The sequence below is a fragment of the Balaenoptera borealis genome, assembly GCF_965194805.1.
Source record: "Balaenoptera borealis genome assembly, chromosome: 3".
Classification (NCBI taxonomy): Eukaryota; Metazoa; Chordata; class Mammalia; order Artiodactyla; family Balaenopteridae; genus Balaenoptera; species Balaenoptera borealis.
In genome coordinates this window covers 177,637,215-177,653,995 of record NC_138866.1, presented here as the reverse complement: position 1 = coordinate 177,653,995, position 16,781 = coordinate 177,637,215, and the positions used below count along the sequence as shown (strand labels likewise).

The window sequence follows — 16,781 nt, the reverse complement described above, 5'->3', positions numbered from 1 at the left end:
GGCGAATTTTTGTTTTGTGGTTTGTTCAAACTCAGAAAGATCTAAACCTGACTCTGCTATGGGAGAGCTGGCCTTCCCCAGCTGGAAGACCACCAAATGCATGGCTTTTTGTAGGGTTTTTTAAAAGATAACAAATTCGATTATTAAGTTAAAGCCTTTATGAAAAGAAGCAACACCATTACAACCGAGAGTTAATTCAATCACATCTAGCCTAGGAAAAATGCTGAGCACAAGACAGATGTTTAGATATACACATACATACTACATTGTGTATATACATATAATATTGTGTATATACACAAATAAATCATGTATTTCTCTTTGTTCCTTAAGAATATTTCATTAAATGCACTTGTTTGTGGAACAAATTATCATAATTCCTGCATTTCCTTTTCAGTGTATTTCCAATTCTTCTGTTGAAAAGAATACACAGAATTTTTATTTCTGTGGTATTTTTTACTGGTGGGCTGCTATTGCCAACAGCAGGAAACCAGGCCTCTAGAAATTTGCTTTAAAGCATTGCCAATGTTGTGACAATTGTTTTAATTATATTCTGTTTGCTAAGAAGTACCTCAGAAAGGAGCTGCTACATCGCTCGACTCAAAAGGCCACCAGAGGGATACGTTTGCAATGGGCTCGCTTCTCGAAGGTCACCACTATGACACCACACAAATACCTCTTCCCTTGTCCTTTCGGTTGGGGGAAAAAAAAAAAAAATCCTTGCCTGGGGCCAGCCGTGCCTTCTGCCCGGTTTCCCCTTCCGGATGTGTAATCCGAGCGGATGGCCTGGATGCGTTCTTTCCGTTCCCACGTGGGACGATTCTGTCTGTGAGAGACAGGAAACTATGATTGGAGCTGTTGTGACCATTTAAACGGGAGGGCTTGGCCCGGCACTGACCTTTTAAAAAGTAAGTTTGTTACAGAGCCTTTCGTGAGATCAGCATGATGTCAGGGAACATGAGGTTAAATTAGCACAGTAAAGAATAACAGAAGGGGCTGACAATCAGATGAACTCAAGGCTTACTTCCATAAGAAATCAACAGGAGACAGGAGTTTTCCAAGGCAAACATGACTGGGTTTCTCTGCTGGGTCTTGTCTCGCACCAACGTGAAGCTCTCGATGGTTCACAGCAGCGGTCCCCAACCTTTCTGGCACCAGAGACCGGTTTCTGGAAGACAATGTTGCCACAGAGGGGGAAGGGGAGGGGGGGTTGCTTCAGGCTGCAATGCCAGCGCTGGGGAGCTGGGGGGCGGCAGATGAAGCTTCGCTCCCCGCCGCTCACCTCCAGCTGCGCAGCCCGGTTCCCTACAGAACGCGGACCGCTGGCGGTCCTCTGGCCCGGGGGCCGGGGACCCCTGGTTCAGAGCACTCAAGTGGCCACGCCTGGGGCGAGGTAGGACGGGGATGCGTGCGTGCGTGCGCGTGCGTGCGTGAGTGCGTGCATCCGTGCGCGTGCGCCCCACGTGTCAGCCACAGTCCTGGTGCTTCCCTGTAACCAGATGAAGGTTATTAGCGATCACAGCTTAAACTGTGTTCACCCCGGACTCATTTCTCCCCTCTTGCTTGCAGCATCCAAGTGAGCCGCTCGGCCTTGAGTTCCTCCCGGGCTGGTGCGATTTCAAATAATTTGGGCTGTCAGAGCTGCCAGTGGAAAGCGGAGGTTATTTAGTCTGTTTCAGCATCTGGGAAGGAGCGTGTCATTGTTTACGGCGGAAAATGGATGCCCCAGGCACTGCACACGATTATGCATCATGGATCCTGCTCAGGAAGCAGAGATAAACCCAGGCTGGATTTCTCAGCTTCTACTCCCATCCCTGTTTTTATTGGCATTTCAGAATCAGGACATTCATCTTTTTATGGTATCTCGTCTGATGTCGGCGCTAATTACTCTCCCTACGTTAAATTCCCTGCAAACACTGAAATGCCCCCAAGGCTTGCATATGGAAGACAGCCATCCACTCCATTTTCCTTGAGTTCTGAAAGTTACAAGTCGGGGAGCCAGGGGCTCCCCCTCATCTCCCAAGGTGCGTTAGAAGATGCCAGGCTTAATGGCCATTTATTGTGACAGTGCTTGCCTCCTGCTTCATAAATCGCCCCAAGAAATGGCTCACCTTCAAAGAATAGTCTTTCCACTGGGGATTATTTGTCAACCCTTTGTTGATGTTCTCCTGGATTTTGCTTGACGTCATTTAGTGAGCTACTCTCTGTGCATCACAATCGTTATCACTGTGTTTGTTGCTGTTGTTCCAAAGGACTCCTCACCGTGCTCCCTACTCACAGGCTCTCCACACGCCCATCCAGTCTGCACCGTTTCCAGACTAATCTTCCCGATGGGCAATCTTTTTGCTCCAGTACAGGCTTCCCACAGCCTTGCGAATTAAGTAAAAAGCCTTAGCCTTACGATGACACTCAAACACCGTACCATGTGGTTCAGCCTACTTCCCCCTCCCCTACAGATGCCCTCTCTATGACCAGACCTGTGTCTTATCATTCTCATCGCACACATACTTTCCCTGCCTTTCCTCATATTGTCTCTTTAGTCTGGAACTACGAACGCCTTCCTCCCATCTCTTCCTGCTCACAGTATGCCCAGTTTCCACGCTCCCAATCAAACCTATTTCTGTCCTCAAGATTTTCGTAGTCGCTCAAAGAGATGTGGTTGTATCCTTCTCAGAACCTCCACAGCATGTGCTCCTGCCACTTTCATGGTCATCAGATCTACTGGGACCACTGGAGAGTTTGTTATGGTAAACACAGGCAGACACAGACTGATGGATAGTTTGAATTCCAGTTGATAAAAGGCTTAAGACATTAATCAGCTCCCTGTGATGTAACTTGCCACAGCTGGGTTGAGTTGCTAGATTTCTCCAAAACAACAGAGGGCCTCAGGGAAGACTGACTGCCTCAAGGTGAGTTTTGTATAGTTCTTCATAGCCCCCCTGTGTGTTGAATGGTTTCTAGCTCTAAGACCTATAACTCTATGACCAACTTCTATTTGTTACTGCTCATAAAAGTCACGGGCCAATATTTTATTTTCACCTGGCACATAAAGGATGAGCGAGGTTAATTGAATAACCTAGGCTCATGCAGCAAGGCAACACTCGTTCTCAAACCAGACTTGAGGTATTTGAAGCTCAGAGTCTCACTGCCTCACCTTCTTTTGTTGATCAATTACATACAGCAAAGGTGAGATGATAATTTATCATCTAAATCGACACTTTTGTGTGTGAAAGGGGACACTGTTAATCATTCTGGAACGACAGGCATAAACCATGATATATGGGTACTTCAGGCGTAGGGGAAAAGTAAGGTAGTTGTTTATTTTTTTTAATGAGTTCATCAACAGACCTTAAATTTGGATTCTTCAAAATTTATGGGGTACTCTAAATTTACAAGCATTTGTATTGCTTGCCACTCATAAAAACCCTCCTGTGTGGTTAGGTTGGCTGCCCTTCTGCCCTTGTAGCCAAAGGAAGCATATGGCGAAGCTGCCCAGCCCAGCCCCAGTGTGGTTAATCATGAGTGGGACAGTTTTTTGTTGCGTTTTTTGGCTGCGCTGCGAGGCTTGTGGGACCTTGGTTCCCCAACCAGGGGTGGAACCTGCGGCCCCTGCAGTGAAAGCTCGGAGTCCTAACCACTGGACCACCAGGAAATTCCCTGGAACAGTCTTAAATTTCAAATTTCACCCCTCCCATTAACACTCCAATCTCTACTACCTTCTCAAACCGATAATTATTAGGTTGTTCAAAGGGAGCCAGAAGTCTCTACGGAAGCAGACCTTTGGAGTGCTCTGGGTGTATCTTATTTTGCTTGCCCTTCCCACTTCTTTCTAATCTCTGAGCAAACCGTTAGCTGATGTCTCATGCCACCACACGGAACCAAAAGAGGACTCCTGTAAGGTTGGTGCCCCAGCCGATTTCTCACTCTGTGGATATAATAACAGAGAGTACGCCGAAATTGCAGGATGGCCCTTTGCCTCCAAACCTGTAATTGTCTCTCATTTACCAAGCAACCCTCTGGTCCTGGCCGTGAATTGTCTATTCCTAGAAAAGGTGATGCCGTGGAATAAAGAGCAGTGGGTGTTGGATATAGACTTGGGTTTGAATCCAGTGCGAACTACTACCACTAGCTGCAAAATGAGGAAAACCATGCCTGATTCACAGAGGTTTTCATGAAGTGTAAATTCAATAGTACATGTAAAGCTTTCAGCTCTCATCTTGGGCTCATAGCGAGCCTTGGTTATCACTGTTGAAGCCTTTGACCCCAAAGCAGCAGACTCACCACTCAGCGTGAGTCAGCGGGTGAGGGAACTGTACCCACAGCGTAACCTGGGGGATGCAGACCTGGTACTTGATCTTGCCTCGGGCTTTCTCCACTCGGTTTTGTTTTGTTTTGTTTTTTTTAGAGACATGGAGTTTGGAGGAATAAGCTAGAATAGAATATAAACTCAGAGTACCCATCTTCCCTTTGCTCTTAGCTATTGAGATTATATTTTATAAATCCCCCAAATAAAATATATAGTCTGACCATACAAAAAAGGTTGTAACTGACACTGTCTCATAAGATCCAGAAAGGGTGGTTTCCTTACTCATTGTGCTTTTCATGTAGCAAGCGATGAAAATAAATGAGTGTGTGGGATAATAAATAAATAAATAAATAAGTCTGTGGAATAAATGAGTGAATGAATGAGATACCATCACTACCATCACTGGTGTGGACATATTTATACATTTATATGTACAATTATATGTATTTATATTTATACAAATATAAATATTTTTATACGTTACATAAATTTATAAAAATATAAATATAAACTTGCGTAGTTTTTATATACACGTACATAATTTTTGCATCCTGCTCTCCCTGATATATTTGCTATTTGCTCTATCAGTCAAGGTCCCAACAGGAAACAGATGGCCCTCGAATTAGAATAATTCAAGAAGAGCTTACTAAGGCGACTGTTTATGAAAGTGTGCGTGGGCTGGAGAGGAACCATAAAGAACACTAGTGACAGTGGAAGGGCTGTTACTAGTCCTAGGCCTTAAGGGGTGAGGGCGGGAGGAAGCCGCCACAGGAACCTGGATAAAAGAGCATTTCCCGAGAAGGCTGCCTTGATAGGAGGTCAGTGGGGTGAGCGCCTGGACCGCACTGTCCTCCCTCCCTTTGATCTCCTGCTCGTGGACCGAGCCCAGTGGGAAGTCAGAGCCCCGGGGAACCCATGATATAGTTATCAAGGAGGGAAGGAAGGGGGAGGGGGAGGAGAGGAGGCGGCACGTGGGAGACATTGGGTTCGCGCTATGTCTGAGATCCGAGGTACATTTTTAAAAGAGGAAATTAAAAGCGAAAACTGTTACTAGAGTCTTGGTTTCTTGCAGTGGTTCCCTGCCTGGAATTCCGCCACCTCCCCCTCTGGCACTTGGGTGTCATCTCCCCTAAGTCTTCTTCCTTCCACTGGCCCCGCATCACCTGCAGGCGCCTGAGCGCCTTCCTCTTTGCTCTCCCCTGGCACTTCTGACGTTCTAATGACTGGTTTCCTTCTCCAGGGGACTGGGGTTTGGTCCTCGTCTCTCCCACACCCAGCCTAGCGGCAGGTGCACAGTAGGTGCTCCTTCACTGTTGGTTTGGATGACTAAGTTTCCCACGAAAAGGAAGCAAGCTTGCCATTCAGCTACTACACCTGGGTCCCTTGGTTTTCTAGATTAAAGCCTAGAACCGCCGCCTTCCCTGTAAGCGCGTCTCTTCTTCCTTAGAAGGGCAGGCAAGTGAAGACCGCCGAGAGAAAGGGGCGAGGGCGCTGGTGAAGCCGAGCATCTGGAGGTCGGCAGCGCCCGGAGCCTGGGACCAGCAGGAAGATGGGTGGAGAGGGGCGCTCAGACCCGCAGCCACGTCTGGAGAAAGGAAGCTCCGGTTATTAATTCCTGGTAAAGGAACTTGGGGCATCGCTTAAACTAACACTCAAATTCCCAGTAACCCCCTTCCCTCTCTGGAAGCCCTGACACAAGAGACACTGAAGAGAACAGCAGATCTCCTGATACGAAGGTCGGAGGGGCCGGCAGGACGCTGGGGAGGCTGAGCTGCCGAAGCATCTCTTCCCCAGCTTTACTCTCTTCTGTTGCTTAGTTCGCTTTTGGTCGGTGGTGTGTGGTGTGTATGTGTGTTTGCTTGTGTACGTACATGCATGTGTGTGTGCTCGTGTGTGCATAGGTATTCGTGAATATGTGCGTATCCCTGTGTGTGTTTGTACGTGTTTATGTGTATATGTGGGTGCTTGTGTGTATGTGTTTGCACGTGTGTGTCTGATTATGTATTGTGTGTCTGTGTGTGTGTTTGTGTATATGTGTATGTGTGTTCGTGTGCATTTGTGTATGTGTGTACATGTGTTCGTGTGCATTTGTGTATGTGTGTACATGTGTTCGTGTGCTTTTGTGTGTATATGTGTTTGAGTGTGTGTGTTTGTGTGTGTGTATGTGTTTGTGTATGTGTGCCTGTTTATGTGTGTGTGTATATATGTCTGGGTGCATATGTGTGTGTGTTTATATATGTGTGTATCTGTGTTTATATGTGTTTGTATATTTGTATATGTGTGTGTATACGTGTGTGTTTATATGTGTGCATCTGTGTTTATGAGTGTTTGTATATGTGTTTGTATATTTGTATACGTGTGTGTATATGTGTGTGTTTATATGTGTGCATCTGTGTTTATGAGTGTATATTTGTATATGTGTGTGTATACGTGTGTGTTTATATGTGTGCATCTGTGTTTATGAGTGTTTGTATATTTGTATACGTGTGTGTATACATGTGTGTTTATATGTGTGCATCTGTGTTTATGAGTGTATATGTGTTTGTATATTTGTATATGTGTGTGTATATGTGTGTGTTTATATGTGTGCATCTGTGTTTATGAGTGTTTGTATATGTGTTTGTATATTTGTATACGTGTGTGTATATGTGTGTGTTTATATGTGTGCATCTGTGTTTATGAGTGTTTGTATATTTGTATACGTGTGTGTATACGTGTGTGTTTATATGTGTGCATCTGTGTTTATGAGTGTTTGTATATGTGTTTGTATATTTGTATATGCGTGTGTGTGTTTACGTGTATGCCTAAGTCTGTGTATGTGTGTGTATATATGTTTGTGTGTACGTGTGTGTATGTATGCGTTTTTGTGGATGTGTTTATGCGTGTTTGTGTGTGCACGTGTGTGTGTATAAGTTACTGGACCCTTATGCTCTAGGAGTAGCTCTAGCCCACTCTCTGCAGGAGCTAAAATTGGGCAGAGAAGCATTTCTAGGCAGAAAGAGAAGGCAAATGAGAGAGAAGGGCTCTGGGCAGCACTTTCATTAGAACCTGCGCCTCCCCTGCCACACCTGTGAATTTGCTGAATTTTCCCGTGTGCTCCAGGCAGACTTGAAATCGTCTGGTGAGGTTAGCCCACAAACCGTAAATATTTGCTGAGCGATCACTGTGTGCTGGTGACAGAATTCTCTTGGTTGTGTTGGGTTTGTGTTTGCACAGAACTGCCTGGGTTCTGTTGAGGCGAAAAGATAAATACTGACCTTTGTAATTATCTCTTTCCAAACAACAACAACGTTAACCCTTCTGTCATTGGAAGGAGCTCGGCATGCTTTCCTGCTCCTCCCTCGTTTGATCTGGAAGCATGGCGGGCTGTGAGGTTGTGAAGGGCTGCTCCTTGTTAAGGAGAAAATAAAGCCCATAGAAGTATGGACTTGGTCAGGTTCACATAATTGTGTGGGATTGGAAGGTGGCTCTTCAGACTCTTTTCCGTCAGATGTCATTGCCTTTCTAAAATGATGTTGACAAGGATTCGTGGAAGGACATTTTAAAAAAATCCTTTTACGGGTAACGCAGCCTGAATGATGAGAACTATATGCCGACCCAGGGAAATCCTTAATCCTCTCTAGTAAGCTTTGCCAGGCTTTTCTGAGCATAAAGCTTCTGTGAGGGAAATTCCTGAAAAACAATGAGTTCCACGGCACTACTGTAATTAGAAGAGCTTCCACAATTAATATTCAAAAATGATGTTGCTTTAAGAGATGTGCTTAGTCAGGACCCTTTATGTTGAGGAGCCCAGGAGAGGGCTGGACAGCTGGTGGCTGGCTTCCTTCCACCCCCCTCCCATTCTCTGGGTGGCATTAAGTAACTTCAGTTTAGCACTTTTTCCCCAGGATGAATTGACACAGTATTTTAAGTTCATTTGAGCAATTTATAAATAGTACTCTATGTCAAGTCAAACTTCAGGAAAAGAGGTTGAGTTTCTGACCTTGAGTCTAAACTTCCTTACTGCAGTTTCAGCTTCAGCTAGGACTAGAAAAATTTAGGTTTACCAAAAAAAAGAAAAAAGAAAAGAAAAAAAAATCCACCTTCAAATTTCCATTTATTCTGGAAGGTTCTACAGGAAACCAAAAGAGTTGTTGGGTGTCACCGCTGAGGGGTGTAATTTCTTACAGACATAATTCCAGCTTCCACAAATGTCGTGGCTTAGAATAAGTTCTGGAAGTGAGATTGGTCAGGATATGGGACCCAGAACTCAGAAGTCACCTCCAGAATTCTTACAGAAGCCCCAAGACAGTGTTTGTGCTGGTGCAACTTGGGTATCTGGTCGAAGCTCTCCCTGCTTTTTGATCCCTGACCAAAGACCACCTATTTTCTGATCCCTCTGCCTGAACTCTGAGGGATGGATGGCGCAAAGTGGGAAGTGTTCCTTTAATGACTAGTGAACAGAGGGTCTGGCCTTGCACTTCTTTACGGCTGTGTGACTGTGGTGTTTATATTCTTCATGTGGGAAATGAGGGGGTGAACTAAGAAGAAAGAAATATATATCTATATCCATCTCTGTCCCTGGTTCCTGACACAGAGCTCCTAAGATCCTTGTAAACAGGGGTCCGGGGAGAATCTTAGTTGATCTTTGACCTGGGTGCTTCACACAGAGCTCTTAAAGCCTTGTAATTCCTAAGTGATAAGATAATCGGACAGAGTTCCTAAATCCTTTGGAATTTCCTGGGTGATAGGAGTGTCTTTTGTTCTAATGAGGTGACTCTTTGTGAGCTCCTGGATGGGGGCTGGTCACCAGAAAGACCAAGGCATGATCAGAAGCTTGACACATTCAGGCCCACCCTCCGTTCTTCAGAGAGGGGAGAGGGGCTGGAAATGGAGTTAATAATCATGCCTGTGTGAGGAAGCCTCCATAAACATGCCAAAGTGTGGGTTTTGGAAAGCTTTTGGGTTAGAGAACACATCTCCACATCTACACACCGTAACCATGGGAACAGAAGCTCCTGCACCCAGGACCCTTCCAGACCTCACCCTATGTACATCTTCATCTGGTCGGGTGTATCCTTTCATATATCCTTTGTAATATATCAGCAGTAGTAAGTGGACAGTTTTCCTGGTTTCTGGGAGACACTAACAAATTAGTGAATCCAAGGAGGGGGTTGTGGGAACCTCTGATTTGTAGCCAAGTTGCACAGCAGTCATGGGGAAACTTGGGACGCACTGCTTACAGCTGGTGTCTGAAGTGGGAGGCGGTCCTGTGGGGCTGAGCCTTTAACCTGAGGGGTCAGTGCTAACTCTGGTTAATATCAGAATTGAATTGAATTGTGGACACCCAGCTGGCATCGGAGAATTGTTCAGTGCGGGGAAAAAGTCGAGTGTCAGAAGCATGGTGAGGGTGAGTAGAGGAAAGCAGTGCATTTTTCCAGGACACGGGGATACCAGCTTTGCCCACCATACACAATTATTGAGGGAGTCATGTGAAATCACATAAGACAGCACTTTACAAATGGAGACGTACTAGACAGAGATGAGGTATTACTAATTTTGTGAACCAATATGGAACCCAGATAAAAAAACTGGTGCCCCAGTTTCCAGCAAAATCTCTTCTTCTCTTGTTCACCAGGTATGGATGAAATCCTTTCGGCACAGTCTCTCTCCCACTTGCATTGTCTTCCAGGGACATCTGTCAGTGTGCCCTGCAGGGCTTCAGCCGTGTCTGGCCTCCTGGAGCATCGGTTTTATGCAAATAAAGAGTTGGGCAGAAACATTCATTTTTTTTAAGATCATAAATGCATTTAATTTGACTCCCAGGAAGAAAACAGAGTTGGGAAACGTATATGAAGTGATATTTGCTATGCCTTTTTTTTGAAGTATAGTTGATTTACAATGTTGTGTTAGTATTAGGTATACAGCAAAGTGATTCTGTTATACACATAATATATATATTATATATATACATATATTCCTTTTCAGATTCTTTTCCCTTATAGATTATTATACAGTATTGAGTATAGGTCCCCGTGCTATACAGTAGGTCTTTGTTGGTTATCTATTTTATATATAGTAGTACACATATGTTAATCCCAAACTTCTAATTTATCCCTCCTCCCGCTTTCCCCTTGATAACCATAAATTTGTTTTCTATGTCTGTGAGTCTATTTCTGGTTGGAAATATTCTTCTTTAAATAACATTATTCATTCATTCAGTCATTCAACCCATGTTTATAGAGTGCATATGGAGTAGAATTAGATATAAAAGTAGCTGAAGAGTCGTGATTCTCTCTCACCACTTATTCACGATCTGTAACACAAATCTATGTGCAGGATATATAATAATCCTCAGCTGATCAGGATCTTAGTCTGTTCAGGCTGCTGTAACAAACTACCATAGACTTGAGGGCTTAAACAACAACCATTTATTTCTCACAGTTCTGGAGGCTGGGAAGTCCAAGATCAAGGTGCTAACTGATTCAGTGTCTGGTGAGAGCCCACTTCCTTGTTCATCAATGACCATCTTCTCACTGTGTCCTCACATGGAGAAGGAGCTAGAGAGCTCTCTGGGGTCTCTTTTATAAGGACACTAATCCCATTCATGAGGGTTCCACCCTCATGACCCTAATCACCCCCAAAGACCCCACCTCTTATACCATCACATTGGGAATTAGGATTTCAACATATGAATTTGGAGGGGTGGGGGCAGGGAGATATAAACATTCAGTCCACAGCAATCAGTATAGGCAACTAATCTTACCCCTTCCATTCCCCAGTAGTTTGGCAGTTTATTTTAATTCAAATATTTTTGCAGTCATTATGTAACTTGAAAGTTTGGACCAGCATGTTGAATTACAGCCATAAAGATTGTGTCAGACTTTTCTATGCTGCTGGTTCTGAAATTTCCACCATGTGATAAATGTTTTGTTCTGTGGTTTTCTTGACCTCAGACTCTCTAAACCTTGAAGCACACAATGGTGTGTCTTTGAAATGTTCTTCCCTAGCTAAGAGTAATAATCACTCATTCCTTTGTAAAACCATACTATGTCTTCTTTACCCAAAGTTCTCTTCTGTTAGTCCCATCACTAAGGATAGCTATTCAATAACTAGCTGTTCTTTCCACTTCCACTTAAATTAAAAAAAAAAATAACACCAGCAAGGAGCAAACTTGAAGGAAGGCATCATAGTATTGCTGAGAGAGCTGGGGTTCTGACCCAGGAAGATGGTGTGACTCTTGCCCCACCTAAAAGCATGCACCTTTAGTCAAAATCTTCAACCCTCCAGGGACCCTTCTGCATAATGGGGACACAAGTATCAACATTGCAGTTTCCCTGACAGTGCTTTTCAACCTTGTCTACAGGGTACCTCTATGTCAGGGTCCCCGCTTCCAAACTTCCTTGACATTCTGTGTTCATCCTAAACATTTAGGTCTGTTCTACTTACCCTTCCGCAATGTAATCAGATTTGTTTTAATGTACAAATAGTGTTTTTCCTCCCAAATCTTTGCGTGAAACTGATGCTCCAGAGAGAGGCTTTACATACCTCTAGCATATTATAGCATACCTCTGGGATGTACCTCTACTTTAGAAGTGTGGTTGTTAAGATGATATTCGGGGCTGAAAATATTCAGCAGGTATGCATCAGTAAGAATAATATTGGCTGTTAAAAATGCTGGAGAGGGTGTGGAGAAAAGGGAACCCTCCTGCACTGCTGGTTGGAATGTAAATTAGTGCAGCCACTGTGGAAAACAGTATGGAGGATCCTCAGAAAACTAAAAATAGACCACATGATCTTGCAATCCCACTCCTGGGCATATACCTGGACAAAACTATAATTCAGAAAGATACATGCACCCCTATGTTCATAGCAGCACTATTCACAATAGCCAAGACATGGAAACAACCTAAATGTCCATCAACGGATGAATGGATAAAGAAGATGTGGTACACATATACAGTGGAATACTACTCAGCCATTAGAAAGAGCAAAATAATGCCATTTGCAGCAACATGGATGCAACTAGAGGTTTTCATACGAAATGAACTAAGTCAGAAAGAGAAAGACAAATACCATATGATATCATTTATATGTCGAATCTAAAATATGACACAAATGAACCTATCTATAAAACAGAAACAGACTCATAGACATAGAGAACAGACTGGTGATTGCCAAGGACTGGGGGGGAGGGAGAGGGATGGACTGAGAATTTGGGGTTGGTCGACGCACACCATTACATTTAGAATGGATAAACAACGAGGTCCTACTGTATAGCACAGGGAATATATCCAATCTCCTGGGATAAACCATAATGGAAAAGAATATTTTAAAAAAAGAATGTATATATGTGTAAAATTGAGTCACTTTGCTGTCCAGCAGAGATTGGTATAACACTGTGAATCAACTATACTTCAATAAAAATAAATAAATAAATATTGGCTGTTAAAATGTTAAAAACACCTTTGTTTCAACTGGTAAATAACTGCTCCCCAAGCCCTTGAGTGGCATCCATTTCCCACATCACTCCTCTTCCCCACCCCTGAACTCTGCGTGGTCCAGGAAGTAAAGAGTACTCCCTGTACTCCAGGGACCTCTGGGAGCCTCCACAATCTGATTAGTTGGTGGCCTGTACCATACAGGCTGTTAACTATTTTGAATATCATGCCATGTTACATGTAACATACATGAAGCTGCTGGCACAGGCTAGCCGCTAAATAAGCGGTAGGTATTTTTAGTCCTGTGGCTTTGGAGAATTGTCCACTTGGAGTCTATATTTTGAACAGCAGCGTAGCCAGCATCCTTCCTTCCCTTGGGGAACTGCACCTTCCCCATTCTCTGAGGTTCTGGTGAGGCTTCCAACTGCAGCACCCCGTCCCTCCAGTGGCTCACGGGATGGGCAGTGATGTAGGTCTGGAAGATCGGGGTCCCCATTCCCTGACAGGCATGTGCACATGACCCAAGATAGAGCAATAGGAAGCTTCCCCTAGAACTCTACACAGTCGTCCCTCAGTATCCACAGGGGATTGGTTCCAGGACCCCTCTGGTCCCCACAGATGCTCAAGTCCCTTATATTAAAAGGTTTCTGAAATTCGATCTGCAGTTGGTTGAATCCACTGATATGGAGGGCTGACTGCATTATGAATGCAGGGCCTGAAACGCTCCTTGTCCCCCTTTGCAACATGAGCTGAAAGGATGTGGCCCCAGAGCTCCTGTCTGTGCAATGAAGGAGGAGCCTGGGAAGTGACACACAGACAGAAACAGACAAACGGAGAGACTGAGAGAAAGAGAGGACCCTGGTGATACTGTCTAAGTACCAGACCAAATTTTCATCCTTTACAACAGTGATTCTCAAGCTTGAGTGTGTATCAGCATCATTGGGAGCGCTAATAAAGAATCCAGAGGCCCAGGGATGTTGACGTGGGAAGGGGCTGGACCCTCTGGATTTGTGCCACACTCTCCAGGTGATTGCATACACATCAAAGTTCGAGAACTACAGCTTTACAAAAGCATGCGATCCAATACACCTCCTCTTTCGCTGTAGCTACTTAGGTTTCCAACAAGCAGACTGGGAAAAGCACCTAGGACTTTCTGGCACCACGTAGACAGGGAATAAAGCAAATTTCTGGTCAAGGTCCCAGTATCCCTGATCTTGGGTAGCTTAGTGAATTGCAGGTTTTACTCATGAGGAATATTCTCCATGGACCCAGTGGTGGCGGGAGCGAGATGTTGAAGTGGTTAAGATGGCTCCTCCCGTCTCTCTGGGCTCCCCTGCATCTACAGTTATCTGAAGGGCATTTCCTGAGCTGGAAGAAGTTAGGGGGCAACCTAAGCTATCAGGCAGTTGGCAGAGGAATGGGGAAATAAACAATAAACAACAACTGAGTAAAGACAAGTTGCAGGATTCTGGGACACATGGTATCAGAGCCCTTTCTCTTCCTTTTGCCTTTGCATCTCACCGCATGCTGAGTTCATTCTCTTTTTTTTTAATTTAATTAATTAATTTATCTATTTATTTTTGGCTGTGTTGGGTCTTCGTTTCTGTGCGAGGGCTTTCTCTAGTTGCAGCAAGCGGGGGCCATTCTTCATCGCAGTGCGCGGGCCTCTCACTATCGCACAGGCTCAGTAGTTGTGGCTCACGGGCCCAATTGCTCTGCGGCATGTGGGATCTTCCCAGACGAGGGCTCGAACCTGTGTCCCCTGCACTGGCAGGCAGACTCTCAACCACTGCGCCACCAGGGAAGCCTGGGTTCATTCTCTTGAGCTATCTCGTGTGATGTGACTATCACTAGCTCTGGGGCTCCATCCTGAGGGCTTCAAGACTGTAGGACATCCACCAACCAAGCTGAGATGTCCCAGCCTCCTCACTCTAACTAGCCTAAATTAGGCCTGAATTAGGTTATATCCTCTTGCCTGGGTAAACCCTTGTGGCCAGGGGATGGCAGCTTTTACCAGAAGGGGGTGGGTGGCTGCTGGGTGGGTAGACAAGAGCCACCCCATCTCATATTAATAGTGAGTCATGTGGTATTCTTATATCCATCACCTCATTTGATCTTCATAGCAACCCCACAAAAACATAAACTATTACATTTATTAGCGTTGATGAGGAAACTGAGGCTCACAGAGTTCCTACATGGCAGAGCAGGATTTGAACCCTGGCTGTATTTTTTCTTTTTCTTTTTTTTTTGCACCACGCAGCATGTGGGATCTTAGTTCTCAAACCAGGGATCAAACTCATGCCCCCTGCCCTGGAAGCACAGATTCTTAACCACTGGACCACCAGGGAAGTCCTGGCTGTATTTTTAAAAAGAAAAAGAGGGCTTCCCTGGTGGCGCAGTGGTTGAGAATCTGCCTGCCAATGCAGGGGACACAGGTTCGCGCCCTGGTCTGGGAAGATCCCACATGCCGTGGAGCAACTAGGCCCGTGAGCCACAATTACTGAGCCTGCGCGTCTGGAGCCTGTGCTCCGCAACACGAGAGGCCGCAATAGCGAGAGGCCCGCGCACCGCGATGAAGAGTGGCCCCCACTCGCCGCAACTAGAGAAAGCCCTCGCACAGAAACGAAGACCCAACACAGCCATAAATAAATAAACAAATAAAATAAAAAATTTAAAAAAAAAAAAAAGAAAAAGAAAAAGAAATATAATTGCTCACTTAGGCCAAAAAGTCCATGGTTAAGCTCGCTTCAGGCATGGCTGGATCAGGGGCTCTAATGATATCATCAGGACTCAGTATCAGTCCATCTCTTGGCTCTGCCTTCCTTTGTGTGGGCTTCTGTCCCAGCTGCATGTGACAGCAGCAGCCCAACCCTCACTCCACAGTTGTCTCGGGATTTGGGACCAGTGGGTAAGAATAGAAGCCGTATTCCTGGAAGCGCAGAGAAAAATCTCTCATTAGCCCAGATTGGGTCACATGACCACTCTGCACCAATCACAGGGAACTGCAGCAGACTGATCGGTGCAGCCCCGGGTCACGTGACCACGCCTGGAGCGGTGAGGAGGGAGAGGTGTGTGTGTGTGTGTGTGTGGACTGAGGTGGTTTCATAGGAACCACAATTCATTAGGAGGGGGAAAGGATGAATGTAAAGAGGAAATCAGGACACACTTATTAGAAAGTGTGAGTGAATGCCAGGTAGCAACGTGAACAGATGTCTCCTACAGTGGGACTGCTGTCATTTTGTTCTAGCTTTGCTGGGAAAAAGCCAGTAAGAACAAACTCAGCAAATCACAGACTTGCACTGGAGAGAAGAAACTCAAGAATCTACGGAGCTCAGCCTTTTTTCTCTAAATAGAACATGGTTTATACTATTGAAGACAGATGCTTGTTTATTCTATGCTGAGAGCTCTCTGGCCAGACAGATTCCAAATATCCTTCCATCTGCAGATCCTTCCAGGGCTTTGCCATTTTTACTAATTAATGAGAAGACTGGGGGAGGGGAAACTTAAACTGAAGTAATAAATATGCTTGGAAGAAAGTTAAAGGGCTGAGTTATTTCACAGTTCTGGAATTCAGAGCAATGAAAAAAGTAAACAGTCCTATTGGCTCAAAGGAGAATCCTTTCAGCCATGAAACAACTTTATTTAGATTACTTTGGCGTGTTGAGAGACTTTCCCTGTGGCTATATTATAAAATAGCTCATGTTTTTATTCTATACTGTTCTATTGGGCCTTGTGAAACAAGAAATTATTTGCTGTGTGTAGTTGCTGTGTAATGGGGCTTTTCTATCATTTGCATGTCCTTGGTATCTATTAATTCACATCCTTTTTAAGAAATGTAATTGTGGAAGCAATTGTCATTAAAATTTCTTGTAATGTATAAAATCTAGATAATGGGACCGAAAGCCTGTTTGACCAAATTGCCTGTGTCAATACAATTTCATGGGTTTTAAAAGTAGGAAAAAATTTTGAAACTGGTCCCTGGTGGTAAACATTTGAAGATGATTTTTGATCTCTGAAAAAAATTTGTTCCCCAAAACACAGGTGAAGTCAATTCC

General features: G+C 44.6%; 1 long non-coding RNA gene across 1 annotated transcript; it reads right to left on the bottom strand.

Annotated features, from left to right (window-relative positions):
* Positions 1-6: 6 nt before the first annotated feature.
* On the bottom strand, positions 7-6,042 carry LOC309625732. Its single transcript, XR_014242715.1, has 3 exons — positions 1,283-6,042; positions 1,025-1,168; positions 7-826 (listed from the first exon to the last, which is right to left on the bottom strand). It is a non-coding gene; the product is annotated as an uncharacterized lncRNA (long non-coding RNA).
* Between the last annotated feature and the right edge of the window lie 10,739 nt (positions 6,043-16,781).